General features: G+C 37.7%; 1 protein-coding gene across 8 annotated transcripts in view; it reads right to left on the bottom strand.

The window, feature by feature from the left end:
- Positions 1 to 20,011, bottom strand: part of DLG2 (discs large MAGUK scaffold protein 2) — a 2,041,254-nt gene that overhangs the window by 31,800 nt on the left and 1,989,443 nt on the right. The gene's annotated exons all lie outside the window — the stretch shown is intronic.

Here is a 20,011-nt window from a genome sequence, read left to right as displayed (position 1 = left end):
CATAACAGAATACCTGTATCAGAACTTATTCATTCAAGTGAATATCAGATGCTTGCCTAAAAGACTTCTTAAGAAAAAATCACTTATTCCCACTGTTGCTGTTATGTAAATGCTATCTGGGGTTCTTCTTTGGGAAACCTGTTCTTAATCATTTTATAGGCTATAAGCCCTGCAAGTCTTGGTAATTTCATATTGACGTATCATTTTAAAAACATGTTTTGCCAGCTTACTTGACTAACGTGGCTCTGAGGGTCTCTCTCCAAGAAACAAGATTTGTTACCACACAGGTATTAGTGTGCCAAAGACTGAAGGTAATTTGACAAGGGGTATTCTAAAACGGTTTTAGCAATGACAGCTGATAGGAATAAATGCAGAGCGAGCAAGTTGACTACTTGGAAAAAACAGCACTTGTTTGGATATTTTGGCCCATTGGCGGGAATCAGTTATGTGCTCTTATGAATTTGATGCTTGACAAAATGGTATAAATAACTTATTTTCTTTGTATACTCACGCACTCCTATATCTAATATCCATTTTGGTAGTCATGTTCATTTAGGAAATATTAAAGTATTAAAATATTGGCGCTGTCATTCAGTAATTCATTACTTTTTTAGTTACTAGGAAATTTCACCAAAGTCAGTTGAGCTTAATTTTATGTACCATTAAGAAGGCTTTAAGAAAACCAATAAATCAAATATTTAATAAATCCTGAAATTAGGGGACACATTTTGTACTTCATATTCAAGAACCAGAAACACATTCTCAGGGAAAAAAAGAAGTATCACTTCAGAATTTATTACTCTGCTGACAGCCCTTGTGTTCAATATACTTTTATCATAATTTGTAATTGAGGGATTGGTGTCCAAAGACAAGGCTGGGAACTACCCCCCAAATTTTCCCAGTTAAAAAATGGTAAGTCCTTAAAGGAACATTAAATATTCTTGCATCACTCCAGTTTCATGCCACTTTTACATTTCAAGCATATTTAACTTCAGTAACTGAAAATAAAAGAAAAAAAATATCATGTAAGAATTAATGACACGTGATATTGCAAGATATGTTAGACATTTAACTTCAACGTTACGGATGGCTTGTCATGCAAAAAAAAAACACTTACATATTTTCATGCAAATACAAAACAATGCCAGGAGGAATAAAGCCTGGGGTTAAAATGTAGACATGAATGCACAATGTGGAGGCCTTTGAGAGCCATATGGGGCTGCATGCAAACCACATCGTTTAAATTGTCTCTTGGGGTCAAAGGAAAATGAAAATGTGTTGTTTGTGATTCATTCTTTTATCTTTTCAAAGCAAGGACTGTAATGTGTTAACATTTCCCGAGTATGAAAATGTTGTGTATCATGAGTCATCTGATTGGGACATCATAATATTTAGCACCACACTTTTTAAAAGAACAGAAAATGCATAATAATTCCTCAAAAATAAAATTATCTAACATATCAGTCTATTACCGAAAGCCACTTTGTACTGGAGTTAAAGAAAAGGTAATGGAATCATTCGTTGGTGGTCACATTGCCTTACATTTATGGACACAAAACCAAATCACAACTTCCCTTCACACGCACAGATTTAAAAGTCACACATTTAAGGTCTTAGTTAAACATTTCAACTAGAAGAGGTTATATGTGGTGTATGGTGCTCTAATCTATTCTTTATTTTGTTAGACATGTGTAATACCATTATATAAGCTTTGTTTTCATTGCTGTTGATTTTTTCTTTTAATTTAGAAAAGAAAAATCTGTTACACGAGTGTTAGGTGAGAATAATAAATCAGCACTTTTACTATTCATGGAACACATCGTTCTAAAGCAACTGAAGGCTAACCTACAGCTCTATTAATCGTACTTGATCAGTGCTATTTTCCTCTACATTACAGTATCTTAAATTCCAATCCATTGTCTTCATGGCAGAAAACTTCTTTGAGCAGAGATTTTGAAAATACCAATCACACGTGGCAAGTGGAAAGTTGGCATATCTAAGAATTCCATTGTGGAATTTGACCTGGATTATTGAGTTCTTATGAACAAAAATGGTAAAGACAACAAGTAACATTTGCTGAGCACTTATTATGTGCCAGGCTTGGTTCTAAAGGCTCTGCATATGCGAATCTCCACACTAACTTCATGAGGTTGGTACCATCATTATTCTCATATTACAGATGAGGAAACTAAAGTTTACAAATCTTCTGTTACTTGCCCAGAGTCACACAGTTGGTGAGCAGTGAAGTTAGAATCTGAATTTGCAAATATTCCTGGTTGCAAATATTGCCGTTCTTAGAGCAAGAAAAGCTTCCGTAACTCAAGCCTGTTTCAAGTTTATATTTAAAATCATTAGCATCTGACTTTCTTAAGTGACACTGTAATCTGTCTTCTTTCCCACAGCTTCACTGCTTGGCAATTATTTATTTAAGCCATCAGATGCTATTGGCTTCAACAATATTTTTGTGGGATATCCTGCTACAATTTTTTGAGACCCTTTCATGTTTTTGAGGGTTCTATTCTATTGTACTTGTTTTTAAATAATGTACAAAAATAAAGTAAAAAAATTTCAGTGTGACAGGTTATGAATGGCTTTTAAAAGGTAAGTGCCCATGAGGGGCAAATCTATAGACAAAGTAGATTAGTGGTTGGTTGGGGCTGAGTGAGGGTAGGGGGTACAGAGAATGGGAAGTGACAGCTAATGGGTATAGTGTTAGTTTTAGGAGAGACGAAAATGTTCTAAAATTAGATTGTGGTGATGGTTGCATAACCCTACCAATATACTAAACAACACTGAATTGGACACTTTAAGTCTGTGAATTGTATACTATGTGAACTATATCTCAATAAGGTCTTAAAAAACAAAAATACCCCTCTCCCTAACCTCCACACTATGGGATGAAAGCAAACAATCACAGCATGTTTTAAATTTTACTTGGTGTAAATATTTTTTATCTTTAATTGAATGAGAGGAAACCTCCCTCCACAACCCTTGCAATCAATCAGATACACATGCCTTGTTTATCTGATTCTGTTGTGTCTCTGTTAAATGAATACCTTTCATGTTGTGACAGACATTAGAACACTCATTCCAGGAGTCAGCATATTATTGCTGTCACTCAGAAGTCGCCAAGTTGTTAGGTCAAATGGCACGAAATTGTGCAGCCTGACCCCACAATGTAATGGCACTGGTGAACTGGTTTAAGCTAAAATACACGCTTCATGAAGAAAAGAAACAAAACAAAAAACTCAAATTGCTCCTTCTCCCACTCAAATCCCATGTTTTTAAAGACACACGAGGGAATCTTGATGTGTTTTTATCCTTTTCATTCAGAAAACTTTAAAACGAGGGGCATTTTAAAGTTTTTCTTCTTCATGTTCTAATTTTTCAAGCTTCGAATGTTTCATAGTTCTAAAAAGTCACATTCGGGCTTCCCTGGTGGTGCAGTGGTTGACAGTCCGCCTGCCGGTGCAGGGGATGCGGGTTCGTGCCCCGGTCCGGGAAGATCCCACATGCCGCCATGGCCGCTGAGCCTGCGCGTCCGGAGCCTGTGCTCCGCAGCGGGAGGGGCCGCGACGGCGAGAGGCCCGCGTACCGCAAAAAAAAAAAAAAAGTCACATTCAAGGTATGAATGTTCTCTGGGCAGAATTTGATTTAAATGTATACTGAGCTCATATACACCTTTTTCTGTGACCTCTTTTATCTCTTATAAATGTTTCTTCCCTCTTCATTCTTGTCTCTCCTCCTCTAAAATAATTGTGTTCCCTTTGGAAGGTTGTTACTATAAGTTTGGACCACCACTTTGTATTATACACATCATGTTTTCATACAGAAAAAAAGAGAAGTTTAAAACAAAAGAGGTCCAAAAACAAGTAACAATGAAACAAAGAGGTTGTTAAAGGAAAGACAGGAGTTGGCCTGAAATATGTCTGTTTTAGAAACGTGTCTGAATGGATGTGTGTCTGTAACAGTGTCCCTATAAATGTGTCTGTAACAGTGTCCCAGGGTTCTGTTTGCAAGGCTAATGAATTAATGCATCTAGGCATTGAGCATCAATGGCTGGTAACATCACACACACAAAAAGACAATCAGATGAATGTGCTTCCTGATGGGAAAACAAAATATTACCACAAAGTAGTTCTGTAAACCTCTACTCTCAAAAGAAAAGGAAAGAAAACCCTCCTTTGCCAATGAGTCTGAATCTAACCAAACCTCTAAATCCAACTACCAGTTTACAGAAATAAAGAGGACAGAGAAACCTGCTAAATTATACTACAAAGAAAATATGGAGCAAACTCTATAAGACAAATGACCTGGTTTCTTAAATATAAAAATGGAAAGAAAACAAACAAAAAAATGGGGGAAAACATATAAATCAGAAGAGAACTAAGAGGGATCAACCAATTGCAATAGATTTCACTTCTGGTTCAAGCAAAGAAATTGTATAATAAAGAAACAAAAAAGCATTTATGATATTTATGAGTCAATTTAAGACCTGAAATAGATGGAATATTAATCCAATAATTATTAATTTTTAAGTGTGATAAATGGCATTGTGGTCATGCCGTATTTAAGTCGTTACAGTTGAAATGATTTAATGCATTGAATTTGCTTCAAAAAAATATGGGAGAAACATAGTACTCTGACTACTTACCCTCAGAATATATTCTAAAGATAGAATTGTAAAGAAATTTTGAACTTCACTTAGGAGGCTTATTGTCAGTTGAATTCTGAAACTATTTGGTGTGTGAGTAATGGGCAAGTGAATAAAACACACTGATGTTGTGAAACAACGTTATCCTTGTGAAAGAAGGGTAAGGTACAATCATGGAATGAGGTAAGGAGAGGAAAAATCTTATGATGGTAAATAGTAATTAGAAGCATCTGATATAAATTTATGATGTTTTCTGAACAAATTTATTTTTCTTTCTCTGCCCATTAAAGGAGGCTAGATGTAATGATATCCCAGAAGCAAAAAGCACACCTGGTGCTCAGACTTTGTTTTCTAAATGCCATTTCCTACAAAAAAGAGCTAGGTTTTTGTGGGGTTTTTTTTGAGAAATGGCTGATTCCATGAGCAGGTAAAGTAAAAGGTAAGTCTGAAACATTTTGTTGGACTGGAAAGTAAAAAGTACTAAACATAAACACAACAATAACACAAAATTTAGAAAACCTAGAACTAATGATGGCATGTCAAAAGGACACCAAAGCCAGTTTAAAAGTGATCACACCAGCCAAATCTAGACAAGTTGATTACTAAAATGAATAATGACAGAAATGGAGTATAACACATTGAATTAAAAAAGAAAATCATAAGTCCATAAAGATCATCCAAAATACCTAAATTAAATAATTAATAATGGGGAAAAAGAGAAAGTTCTCTTATGTAGAATGCTAATAACTATAGAAGAAATAATAAAGTTAGGAAATCACCATTTTTTGACTACCATAATAATAATTAATTCAGGCAAGAATCATCAGTGGTTAATAAAACTATTGATTAAAAATTTGTTGGGGAACAGCATACATTATCTTCTTCTTTTTTTCATTTCTAATTTTATTGATTTGAGTCCTCTCCCTCTTTTTCTTGATGGGTCTGGCTAAAGGTTTATCAATTTCGTTTATTTTCTCAAAGAACCAGCTTTTAGTTTTACTGATCTTTGCTATTGTTTTCTTTGTTTCTATTTCATTTATTTCTGCTCTGATCCTTATGATTTCTTTCCTTCTACTAACTTTGGGTTTTGTTTGTTTTTCTTTCTCTAGTTCCTTTAGGTGTAAGGTTAGATAGTTTATTTGAGATTTCTTTTGTTTCTTGAGGTAGGATTGTATTGCTATAAACTTTCCTCTTAGAACTGCTTTTGCTGCATCCCATAGGTTTTAGGTCATCGTGTTTTTGTTGTCATTTGTCTCTATGTATTTTTTGATTGCCTCTTTGATTTCTTCAGTGATGTCTTGGTTATTTAGTAACGTATTGTTTAGCCTCCATGTGTTTGTGTTTTTTATTTTTTTTCCCTGTAATTTATTTCTAATCTCATTAGTGTTGTGGTCAGAAAAGATGCTTGATATGATTTCAACTTTCTTAAATTTACCAAGGCTTGATTTGTGACCCAAGATATGATCTATCCTGGAGAATGTTCCACGTGCATTTGAGAAGAAAGTGTAATCTGTTGTTTTTGTATGGAATGTCCTATAAATATCAATTAAATCTATCTGGTCTGTTGTGTCATCTGAAGCTTGTGTTTCCTTATTAATTTTCTGTCTGGATGATCTGTCCATTGGTGTAAGGGAGATGTTAAAGTCCCCCACTATTAGTGTGTTACTGTCGATTTCTTCTTTTATAGCTGTTAGCATTTGCCTTATGTACTGAGGTGCTCCTATGTTGGGTGCATATGTATTTGTAATTGTTATATCTTCTTCTTGGACTGAACCCTTGATCATTATGTAGTGTCCGTCCTTGTCTCTTGTAACATTCTTTATTTTAAAGTCTATTTTACCTGATATGAGTATTGCTACTCCAGCTTTCTTTTCATTTCCATTTGCATGGAAAATCTTTTTCCATCCCCTCACTTTCAGTCTGTATGTGTCCCTAGGTCTGAAGTGGGTCTCTTGTAGACAGCATATATACGGGTCTTGTTTTTGTATCCATTCAATGAGCCTGTGACTTTTGGCTGGAGCATTAAATCCATTCACATTTAAGGTAATTATCGATATGTATGTTCCTATTAGCGTTTTCTTAACTGTTTTGGGTTTGTTTTTGTAGGTCCTTTCCTTCTCTTGTGTTTCCCACTTGGAGAAGTTCCTTTAGCATTTGTTGTAGAGCTGGTTTGGTGGTGCTGAATTCTCTTAGCTTTTGCTTGTCTGTAAAGCTTTTGATTTCTCTGTCGAATCTGAATGAGATCCTTGCTGGGTAGAGTAATCTTGGTTGTAGGTTCTTCCCTTTCCTCACTTTAAATATATCGTGCCACTCCCTTCTAGCTTGTAGAGTTTCTGCTGAGAAATCAGCTGTTAACCTTATGGGAGTTTCCTTGTATGTTATCTGTCATTTTTCCCTTGTTGTTTTTAATAATTTTTCTTTGTCTTTAATTTTTGTCAATTTTACTACTATATGTCGCGTCACGTTTCTCCTTGAGTTTATCCTGCCTGGGGCTCTCTGTGCTTCCTGGACTTGGCTGGCTATTTCCTTTCCCATGTTAGGGAAGTTTTCGACTATAATCTCTTCAAATATTTTCTCGGGTCCTTTCTCTCTATCTTCTCTTTCTGGGACCCCTATAATGTGAATGTGGGTGTCTTTAATGTCGTCCCAGAGATCCCTTAGGCTGTCTTCATTTCTTTTCATTCTTTTTTCGTTGTTCTATTCTGCAGCAGTGAACTCCACCATTCTGTCTTCCAGGTCACTTATCCGTTCTTCTGCCTCAGTTATTCTGCTATTGATTCCTTCTAGTGTAGTTTGCATTTCAGTTATTGTATTGTTCATCTCTGTTTGTTTGTTCTTTAATTTTTCTAGGTCTTTGTTAAACATTTCTTGCATCTTCTCGATCTTTGGCTCCATTCTTTTCCCGAGGTCCTGGATCATCTTCACTATCATTATTCTGAATTCTTTTTCTGGAAGGTTGCCTATTTCCACTTCATTTAGTTGTCTTTCTGGGGTTTTATCTTGTTCCTTTATCTGGTACATAGTCCTCTACCTTTTCATTTTGTCTATCTTTCTGTGAATGTGGTTTTCATTCCACAGGCTGCAGGACTGCAGTTCTTCTTGCGTCTGCTCTACGCCCTCTCGGGACACTTATCTTCTAACAGATTAATCATTAAAAAGGTGGGTAGGGGCTTCCCTGGTGGTGCAGTGGTTAAGAATCCACCTGCCAATGCAGGGGACACGGGTTCGAGCCCTGGTCCAGGAAGATCCCACATGTCACAGAGCAACTAAGCCCATGTGCCACAACTACCAAGCCTGCACGCCACAACTACCAAAGCCTGTGCACCTAGAGCCTGTGCTCAGCAACAAGAGAAGCCACCGCAATGAGAAGCCTGCGCACTGCAGTGAGGAGTAGCCCCCGCCCGCTGCAGCTGGAGAAAGCGCGCGTGCAGCAATGAAGACCCAACACAGCCAAAAAAAAAAAAAAAAAAGTGGGTAAAAGTGCCTTTATGGTGGAGTAATCTGGCAGATACCACCTTAACCAAGTGATCAAACTTAGCATCACAATATAGTGGGATAACCTGAAACCATGTGCCTCCTGATGGAAAGCACTGAGAAGTATACAATATCACTGATATAATATCCTTGCCAACAATGCATTAGATGAAGCTAACCATGAAGAGATAATCAGCAAATTAAAATTAAGAAACATCCTCTTAATCCTCTTATGTCACTGTCATAAAAAACAGAAAAGGCTAAAGAGCCATTCTAGATTAAAGGAGATTAAGGAAATAGGACAAATGAATTGCAATGTGCGATCCTGGATTGAATTCTGAATTAGAACAACAACAACAACAGGCCATAATTTCTACAATGTCCTCTCGAAATAGTTCAGGGGAGATTATCTATCTATCTATAAATATCTCATATATTTCAGAATATACAAAACAAGATTGACCATGAGTTGGTAACTGTTGAAGCTAATAGGTACAGAGTTTCATAATTCTATTCTTTCTACATTTTTCTAAGCTTGAAAATTTTCATAATAATGAACTTCGTCTCTTAACTTATACCATATACCAAAATTTTCTAGAGATAGATTGCAGACCTAATTCTAAAAGCTTGAAGTATACAATTTCTAGAAGAAAACAGAATATACTTGTAATCTGAGGAAGGCAAAGATTTTGTGGATAAAACATAAAAGCACTAATGGTAAATTTAAAAAAATGGTAAACTGGATTTCATCATTAAAAACTTTTGCTTTTCAAAAGAGGTCATTAAGAAAATAAAAAACCAAGCCACAAACTGGGAAACAATGTTTAAAATACATATATCTGATAAAGGAGTTTTATTCAGAATATTTAAAAACTCCTACAACTGAACAATAAAAAGCAAAAACATATAATAAAAAATGGGCAAAAGACTCAACTGGATATTTAACATAAGATATGCAAATGGTCAGTAAGCATGTGAAAAACATCATTAATCATCAGAGAAATTAAAGCCAAAGCAAGATACCACTCCACACCCACTAGAGTGGCTGAAAGTAAAAAGACTTACAATATTAGGTGTTGGTAAGGATGTGAAGCAATTGGAACTCTCATATGAATTGTTAGTGGGAATGCAAAATGGTATAGCCACTTTGAAAACACTTTGACAGTTTCTTGTAAAGTTTATCATACAGCTAACCTATGATTCAGCAATTCACCCTTAGATGTTTACTCAAGAGAAAAATATGTCCACAAAAAGGTGTGTATAAGAATGTTCATAATTCCCCAAATGGGAATTCTGATGTCCATCAACAGGTAAATTGATAAACTGTGATACACTGATACACACAATATATTGCTATTGCTACTCAGCAATAAAAAGCATTGAACTACCAATATAAGCAACAACATGGATGAATCTCAAAAGCATTATGCTGAGTCATAAAAGGCAGACACAAAAGAGTATGTATGTATGATTTCAATTATAAGAAGTTCTAGAACAGGCAAAACTAAGATATGGTGGTAGAAATCAAATTCATGGTTGAAAAGTGAGAAACTGTGCCTTTATCATGGCTAGAACCACGACACTTCCCCAAAATATATTTCTAGCCTAGGCAACTCTCCTAAATATATATAGGTATATCTTCTTCTTTTTTAATTGAAGTATAGTTGACTTATAGGTATATATTCTATATCTTGACTTGGGTGCTGGTTATAGAAACCCTTCCCCCTTTGTCCATCTCATGAACACTGACTCATTTTTAAGGTTATATGCTCAGATGTTCTACCCAAGGCTGTCACAGTGAATCTACTCCTTTTTACATAGCTCTCTCCTACTACATGATGATCTCAGAGCAGGCACCACATCCCTTTCATTTCTGTATGTAGGATCTAGAGAAGGTAGGTACTCAAATATTCATCAAATGAATGCATGAACTGAAATGCTAAGGGATGATTCCCACTGGGAATATGGGTGCGGCGAGCCGCCTCCGACCAGCAGAATGACGAGTCGCCACACGCAAGATTCTTCTCGTATCACACTTTATTGGAGCACAGCTTGGTTAAAGAAAAGATGGAAGGAAGACGCCGCAATCCTATAGCAGTCTGCTTATATAGGGATTAAGAACATGTGTCGCTCTGTGATTGGCTTTCGCCGATGGTGCGACTTGTGAGCCAGCATCGGATAGGTCGCTACTTTAAAACCTCATTAGTATACTTAGCGCAAGCGCAGTGGCCACAGGAAGGATGATTCAGCTTACTTCAGCTTCCTGCTGCGTGGCAGTTAGCTGACCGCGCCCTACATATGGGGAGAAACTTTTGGCAAAAAAGGAGAAGAAAAAGAAGGAAGAGAAGGAATATAACAAACATCTGGAGAAAAGGGGGAGAAGTAATGGAAGAAAAAGAACCATGGCCAAATGAATAATGTTTGTCTTTTTCAATTGCATTTCTTGGCAGTTATCTCTCAGAAGCTGTTTTTCTCATAATTCTATGCTCAATGATCTGATCTAGTTGCTGTTTATTATTAGTAATAAAAATGTGCTGGCTCAGCTATTTGCTTGTTTAATCTCTGAGCCTCGGTTCTGAATATTTAAATGTGATAATGTATAAAAAGCTATTATCATAGTGCCTGGCATTTATTAAAGCTCAATAAATAGGAGCCAATTATTTTAATGGTGACATATCATTAGAGAGTATTTGGAAGCATCAGCTTTAATGAATGCTTAACAATGGAATGAAATTAGAAATCTATAATGAAATAGAAATTTAGAAAATCCCCAAATATGTGGACATTAAAAGAAATGAAAACACTATCCTAACTAACCAATGGGTCGAAGAAGAAATTATAAGGGAACTAGAAAAGACTTTGATATGAGTAAGAATAAAGACACAGATACCAAAACTTATGGCAGCTAAAGCAATATTTAGAGGAAAACTTATAGCTATAATATTAAATATTATAGCTATAATATTAAAAAAGATCTCAAATCAAAAGTCTAACCTTCCACCTTAAGGCACTGGAAAAAAGACCAAGCTAAGCCTAAAGCAAGCAGAAAAAGGCAAATAATAAAGATTAGAGCAGAAATTAATGAACTATAGAGAAGAGAAAAACAACAGAGAGAAATCAACAAAACCAAAAGTTAGTTCTTTGAAAAGGTTAACAAATTGATAACTGTTAGATTGGCTAAGAAAAAAAGAGAGAAGACTCATTACTAAAATAAGGAATAAAAGAGGAGATATCATTACTGACCCTATAGAAATAAAAAGAATTATAAAGAAATACCATGATCAGTTGTATACCAGTAAATTAGACAATTTAGATGGACAAATGAAATGAACAAATTCCTAGAAAGACACAAATTACCAAAACTGACTCAAGAAGAAAAATAACTCTGAACAGACTTATAACAAATAAATAGATTAAATTAGTAATTTGAGAAACTAGCCACAAAGAAAAGCCCAGGCCTAGCTGGCTTCACTGGTGAATTCTACTAAACATTTAAAAAAGAATAAATATCAATTCTTCTCAAACTTCCAAAAGACAGAACTCATTCTATACGGCACCATTACCAGACACCAAAATTAGAAAATATATCACAATAAATAAAAACTATAAACCAATACATCTTATAAGCATAATAACAACTTAATATTTCATCAAATGGATTTACCACAATTGGCTTAAACATTCCTGTATTATTGGATACTTCTGTAGTTTCCCATTTTTAAGTACTCTATGTTGCAATGAATACAACATTTTCTGTATTTCAAATTATTTCCTTGGGATAGATTTCTAGAAGTTGAATTATTGAGTTAAAAATTATGGATAGCTAAAAAAATCCGACACGTGCCAAACTACTTTCAAAATGATCTGTACTAACTGATATCTCCTATAGCAACCATTTATTCTTAATTTATAATTGGTCCCAATGATGTGTCCTGTCTGCTTTTTTTTCTCCCCTTCTAACACCCCCTACACAATCCTAATTACCCCATTGCAATGTAAAGCTTCTATGAGAAAGGTACATTTTAAGTCTGTTAGCCAAGGGCAAGATTTATTTAATCAAGTTGAAAGAGAACACTGATACATCCCACAACTGGGAAATTAAGCTCTGTTTTTTTAATTATCAAATTCTCTGCTTGAAGAGTAGCTTTTCTAAGAGAAATTATTTGGCACAGAAGTGTAAACTTTACATTAAAATCTGAAGCTACCAGACAATAAAAATTACTATGAAAATAATATATTTACAATTCAGGGCATCATACCCAGAGACATACTGAAATAATTGGTCAAACTATTATTCTTGAGTAGTTCATGAGTATTGCACCAGTACTACTACAATCAAACGAAAAGTAAGACTTTGATCTATTACTGTAGACAGTATTCTCTAAATGACCTGAAGACTCTTTCAAACTTGCTCCTGATTTTTTTTTTTGCGAGGTTGGGGCAAGCAGGTTATCATTCTGGATATAGAGCTCTGGTGCTAGTTTTAGTATAAATCTATTTGTTAAGATTCAAAGTATTCCAGCATGGATGTGGACATGACCTCAAACTGGGAGAATCAAAGTATCAGAGAATCAAACATCAGAGACGGTGCTGTTGTACTGAGTTGTCTACAACGGAGCTTCTTCCACAGTCCATCCCATCTTGCAAACTTGAAACTTTGTGTGGTCACTGGGCCATAGCTACAGTTGTTGGAAAAAGTAAAAATGGCTTTCTTCAAGTTCATTGTAGCTGATGGAACCTTCATGCTGCTGTTAGGGGGTCACTCATTCATTTATTTATTCACTTTATTTATTAATACATTTCTGATTTTCACTATTCACTTTATTCATTAATAAATTTATTTAGTGAATGGCTACTATGTCCTTTTATGTGCCAAGCCCTCTGCTGAGCCCTTAGCAATTTGGTCTTCACTTAAATAGATATTGATATTTGTGACTAGTGCAAAGGATGATAACATTCAGTAATGCATTCTGACAATGTGGCATTTTCTTTGTCAATTCGTGCATCATTTTGTGTAGTAGACTCCATAGGAAATTGCCAAGCTATGTGATTCCGATTAGTTGCTTCAGAATTCTAGAATTGTCCAGCATTTTGGCATTAAGCCACACAATACTAATGGCTTATGCAACAACCCACAGGATCTGAAACCAAAGCAAAACTAAGCAAAAAACTCCAAAACTTGCATTTCCAACTTTACTCATTTTCAAGATGTTCTCATCAATGGGACACATTGGAATGATTTTTAAATCTCATGCGTTAGACAGAAAAATGGGGAACAGAGTTGAATGGATCAGATATGTTGGTCACACTGTTAATTTCTTGATTTCTCCATTAACGGTTTTTTGCTCTTTCTTTCCTTCCTCCTTTCCTCCCTCCTTCCCTTCCTTTCCTTTGATTGCTATTTGCTACAACCCAAAGGTTCTAGTCAAAGCCTAGAGGGTTAAGCCTACAAGATGTGGCTGTCAGGACATAACTGACCACAAGCAGGTGCCCACTGGAAAAGCTCTAGGAGTCAGATGGGGGTCTGATCAGCTGACTGGTGTTGGATGGGAAGAATGCCCTTCAGGAGCCAGAGAAGCCAACAAGCATCCATGCGGAGTTGAGAATCAGACTGAGAAGCAGGAGGAGACCTGGGTTTCCACTGTGACTTGGGTAAGTCACCTCATATCTCTGGGCCTGTTTCTCCATCTGAAGAACAAGATGCTCGGACCAGCTGATCGCTGAGGTTTCTTTCATCTCGATCATTCACAGAATCTGAAACCTCATTCAAGGTCAAGTTAAAGAAATTCCGTTTTTCTTCTTTCTGTTTTAGCATTCTCTAAATACACTGATAATTGAGAGGGTTCTTCTATTCCCATGATTTTTTTGTTCTCCAAAATCTGGAGTTTTACAAAATAGCTGATAACGTCCTAACCTGAATGAAATCCCATTTAATTATATTCAATGAACCTTACCTGAGCACCCACAAGGTTGTTCGGCTTCTTCTCTACTATACTCCTCCCTCCTCGTCACACAGATTCATCCGGTTTGCAATCTGAGTTCTCTAACTGCCTTATTGAAGTTAGTTTTATGTTTCATCTTCAGTCTAACTCTGTAAGGATGAGGATCTTGTCTTAAAGTTTTCTTTTGCACTTCCCCCAGTGCCCCAGAACAACATGTGGAACAAAATCGGTAACAGGGACTTGCTAATCATAATAGCATTTTCCTCCCTAATATTTGTTAAATGCTTACCCAAAGGGGAAGTACTTTTCTAAGTGATTTACTTGGGTTAACTATTCTAAGTGCTTTTCACTAATTATCAACTATTTTGTGTCCACATTTTACATACAAGGAAACCGAGGTACAGAGCAGTTGGTCACTTGCTCAGGGTTTACACGACTGTGAGTCATCAGCCAGGTTTGCAGTTGGTTCCAGAGTTGCGCCCTTAACCACTATGCAATACTGCCTTTCTGTGATTGCTTGCCAAGATTCCAAGTATGCATTCCACCCTGCTTTTAGCATATAGGCACTTTAGCCATTGCTGAGAACTTCTCCAGGCAAATTACTTTCTGCGGAATTTTATACTTTATCTCTGAAACATAATCTCTGGTACTTTATTCTTTTCATATGGTTTATGCAATGAGATTTCTGTGATGGGTCCCCTAGGGTCAGTGATAACACTGAATGTTTTCTACTATTATGAAAATAATATGCTCATTTGCAGGGAGGACGCCACTCCTCAATTGCATTTCTTCATTCCTACGAATGCCAGTTCTGAAACTTTCCCAAGGGCTCCTCTTCTTTTTGTAATCCCTCAGGCCAGTCCTCACTGGCTGATTCTACACACCTACCCGGGAGGTGATGTAACACCATGAGGCCAGCAGGGAAGCTGTAAGCTGATTTACCGTTACCTGTATGAGAAGACCCTCACTCAAATCAATATATTGATTTACACTAATAGAAAGTAATAGAACACTGTCTTTCCTCCTGTTTCCACTGCTGTCTGTCCAAGCACTTCTGAAGTTATTCATCTCTCATGAACCTTTCCTGAGAGAAGGCTTTCCTAACTACTCCAAGTTCCTTTACCTTAGACAGTTACATCCACTTATTCATGCACCAGATATATGCTGAGCACATGTATAAGCCAGGTGCTGAGTTAGGAACTGGAGCTGCAATAAACTCTCAAGGACCTCACAATTCAGTGACAGAGAGAGATTCCTAAGTTACTAATACAGTGTGACAGTGTGTGCACGGTACTGAAGAGGCATCGGGAAGGCAGAGTAAGTTCTGCTCTGGAAGAGAGCAAGAGGTGAACTGTGAACTAGATATTGAAGAATGATCATCATTCACCATGTGGAACAGAGCAGGTGGGGAGGTTATTCCACCAGCAAAAGGAGTTAGGCAGAGTTCTTGACTGTTCTCCGCTCACTCAAAGTGCGTCTTTTCTCCAAATAAACTCATCGATAACAATAATAGCAACCAAGATTTATTGAGCTCTTTCTCTGTGCCCTTGTCAGTATAATCTTGTCAAATATTCTGTACTAATTACCTCATTGAATCCTCCCCACAATTCCATCACACACTCGCGCGCGCACACACACACACCCCTCTGTCTATACTATTACACATATACAAATGAGAGAACTGAGGCTTAGAGAGGTAACATCATTTGACCAGCTGGTAAGTGGCAGAACTGTATTCAAACTCAGCTCTCGGACTCCAGAGCCAAAATTTCACTACTAGCTTGTTTCCTGTTTGCACTTTTCTAGGGCTGAGTACATAGTAGTTGCCCAAGCAGTGCTGGTTGAGGGAAGAGTTGGTTGAGAGCTAGTTGTCCACGGCAGGGGGATCCGTACTATGTCCTACTGCAGGCAGGAAGGGAGGGACCAATTACTTCATTTCACAGTCTGGTTTGTTTCACAACCTTGTTTGTTGTTTGGAGGCGTGTGATGCTACAGGGCGAGGCCAACATCACTAGAGACTCCCAGGTATTTGTTCAGTGAGGAGTGTGCAAGGGGAAGAGATAAGAGCCCAGTCCTAAAGACAACCCTCAGAATGGGAGAAAATATTTGCAACTGACAAAGGATGAATCTCCAAAATATACAAGCAGCTCAATATCAAAAAAACAAACAGCCCAATCCAAAAATGGGCAGAAGACCTAAATAGACATTTCTCCAAAGAAGATGTACAGATTGCCAACAAACACATGAAAGGGTGCTCAACATCATTAATCATTAGAGAAATGCAAATCAAAACTACAACGAGATATCATCTCACACCAGTCAGAATGGCCATCATCAAAAAATCTACAAACAATAAATGCTGGAGAGGGTGTGGAGAAAAGGGAACACTCTTGCACTGCTGGTGGGAATGTAAATTGATATAGCCACTATGAAGAACAGAATGGAGGTTCCTTAAAACACTAAAAATAGAACTACCATACGACCCAGCAATCCCACTACTGGGCATATACCCTGAGAAAACCATAATTCAAAAAGAGTCATGTACCACAATGTTTACTGCAGCACTATTTACAATAGCCAGGACATGGAAGCAACCTAAGTGTCCATCAACAGATGAATGGATAAAGAAGATGTGGCACACATATACAATGGAATATTACTCAGCCATAAAAAGAAACGAAATTGAGTTATTTGTAGTGAGGTGGATGGACCTAGAGTCCGTCATACACAGTGAAGTAAGTCAGAAAGAGAAAAACAAATACTGTATGCTAACACATATATATGGAATCTAAAAAAAAAAAAAAGGTTCTGATGAACCTAGGGGCAGGACAGGAATAAAGATACAGACGTAGAGAATGGACTTGAGGAAACAGAGAGGGGGAAGGGTAAGCTGGGACAAAGTGAGAGAGTGGCATTGATATATATACACTATCAAATGTAAAATAGCTAGTGGGAAACAGCCGCATAGCACAGGGAGATCAGCTTGGTGCTTTGTGACCTTCTAGAGGGGTGGGATAGGGAGGGTGCGAGGGAGACGCAAGAGGGAGGGGATAAGGGGATATATGTATACATATAGCTGATTCACTTTGTTATACAGCAGAAACTAACACAACATTGTAAAGCAATTATACTCTAATAAATATGTTAAAAAAAAAAAAAAAAGAAGAGCCCAGTCCTGGCATCAGATGGGCCCAGGCACACCACTTCTCTGCTAGACACATTTTCTTTTCAAGAGTCTTCTTTGCTAATATGTTTGATCCAACTCACTAGCTGTGTGGCCTTGGGGCAAGTTACTGAACCTTTCTAAGATTTATTTTCCTCATCTGTACCATCCCTACTTCCCACCATCACCATCATCATTATCAACAATGGTAACATATGCGGCTCAGAGAGGTAACTTGCTTTGCTTGTGGGGCTTACTGTCTAGTGGCAGACAACAGGCAAATATTCAGGCTATACTCACTACGGAAACTCCAAGGAGAGACTGCTGGCCTTGGCCCCTCCTGTCCATATGAGCTTAGGAAAGTCACTTTCCCTCCCTGAGCACCTTCCTCTTCTGTCAATCAGGGAGATAAATGAGATGACCTCGAAGGTCCTTTATGCAATGAGGATTTTTCCTCTTCCTCCCCTTGCCTGTTCCCTCCTTTTCTTCCCTCCTTCAACTAGGAGAGGTACTCAGCTTCATTCTCTTGGATGATGACTGAGTTTCAGGAACTGATGGTTTGCTCTTTGTCTCCCACAATCTGATGTCACCTCCAGACCCAGAGCACAAGGTCACTTGCAGCATTCATGTCTCAGGAGTAACTGCAGGCAAACCAGTAAGTACAAATAATAAATAGTATTTTTTGTAAGGTTGTGCCTGATTGAACAATTCTTACTTCATGCTTGAATGGAAGAAGGGGTACACCTTACAAATGAAGGCAAGTCCATTATAGCTGAGACTGCTGGGCCCTAGGCCTGTAGCCTCATTTTAGCAGGATGAGCCACAGGGATTAGGACTCTCACTGGGAGTTCAGTCTTGTGGCAGGAGAGTGGAGAGGTGGTCTGTATCTTGGGCATTTCTGTCTAGCCCACACTGTGCCTTCCATCTACATATTTCCTTTAAGGTGCATTTCATATGCTATATGCTAGCAGACTGTGTTTTCTAAGACAAGCAGAGCTCGTCAAGAGAGCAGATTGTAGTTCTAATGTGAGAGGATGTGAGTGGCTTAAAGGTTTCTCAATGGTTCATTCTTTGGGGAGAGAAAAATCGAACACTGCTTGCTAAACTTTGAACGGCAGCTGATAAAAGTACAGATTTTTCACTTGACTAAGATTTGAAATCCTCTAAGATTTTAGAGTGCAGAGATAAAAACCATGAAAACATATATACACACCTCAAGGGAATAAAAACACCTTCAAAACCCCCAGCACTTCCTTTTAAGAACAATCTCTTTCTCTCTCTCCCTCTCCCTCCCTCCCTCCATCCTTTTCTCTCTTTTTCTCTCTCTCTTACACATACACACACCCCTTTCCTATTCATGTTCATGTCACATCCCAGCAAGTTTATTGTTATTTCTGTGTTAGACACCAGGGATCACTGAGTGAGTCTGTCACTATAACTGATTGTCACTTTAAAGCCAAAGAGAATGTTTCTTGAGCATGGGGAGGAATTTTTTCCCCAAGTATCCACCAGAAACTTTGCCATCATCCTTAATCCCTTCCTTGTGCATTTCTGTCATTTTTTTTCTCCTTCCGTCCTGCCACTAACCTGGTTCGAGGGGAGGCATCTTTGCACCTTGTCTGGACATACTGTTCATGTAACAATTGTGTTTCACTTGTGAGAAAATATACTTGCATCACTTAGCACAGTGCCTAGGAAATAGCTAGCATCTAATAAACAACATTATTACTTTTCCCCCATTCTCAATCCTCATTTCAGGGGCTGAAGACTGCACACGCTAGTAGAAGATACTACATTTGACAGCAATATCCATTACTTGAAGATTCCAAAGGAGTGGCATAACTAATGCCTCCATCACAGGCTATTGCAGTGGTAAATGCAACCAGGCAGGTATGAGCTTAGCCATGGTAAGTGCTCAATAAATCGTAATTATTTTTATGCCATAAGCATTTATTGTTTTTGCCAAACTTTATATCCAGGGCTCCAATGGCAAAAAGTGCCTGGGGGCAAATTAGAAAATGGCACCCCGCTCTGGGAAAAGGAATTGCAAAAGCTCACACTCTCAGGCTGGCTCTTGCTCAATGTTATGTGGGATGTTTCACCCGCCATGTGTGTCCCCTCGGCAATAAATGTGGCTATAATAAACATTGGGAACACAAAACGAGGAGCTCACAGTTTAAGCAAATCATTACTACACTGTTATAATCGTTATGATGGAGTTACTTACAACAAGCTGTGGGGGCACCATGGAGGGAGCAAGGCCACTGGGGAGGCTGGAGAAGGCTCTGGGGCACTGTTTTAGGGGTTTTAATGAGTAGGAGATTGTCCAGTGGGGAAGTAGCAAAAGTCGGTTTGCGCAGATGAAAGGCTGCAACAGGGGACGCAAGGCCACCTCTTCTCCCCTTCACCCTTCCCCAGTTCTGTGGGACTCAGGAATGGTAAGAAGCTTTGTGGATGGAGTAGAGGATTTACTCTACTCAATGGAGGATGGAACTCAGAGAAGTGGCAGGAAAGACAAAGAGACAGTTCACCTGCACTGTGCACCTCTCTGTTACACATGATACTATTGAACGTTTACTTCTATTGAAGGAATAATTGAGCACTAAATGCACAGTACACATTTTTCTGCAGAAATCACAAATAGAGTCAAGAAACCATTCTTTTGTCATTTAATCAACCATTTCAAGTACTTGGATTATAAATTCTGCAGGAGGAGAATTTTGCGGCTGACAGAGAAGTCACAAAATCTACCCAACAAAGTCTTATGCACTTTCATCA

The sequence above is a fragment of the Tursiops truncatus genome, chromosome 8 (genome assembly GCF_011762595.2).
Source record: "Tursiops truncatus isolate mTurTru1 chromosome 8, mTurTru1.mat.Y, whole genome shotgun sequence".
Classification (NCBI taxonomy): domain Eukaryota; kingdom Metazoa; phylum Chordata; class Mammalia; order Artiodactyla; family Delphinidae; genus Tursiops; species Tursiops truncatus.
Note: the sequence above shows the minus strand (reverse complement) of the source record. Positions and strands in the feature narration are given on the sequence as shown.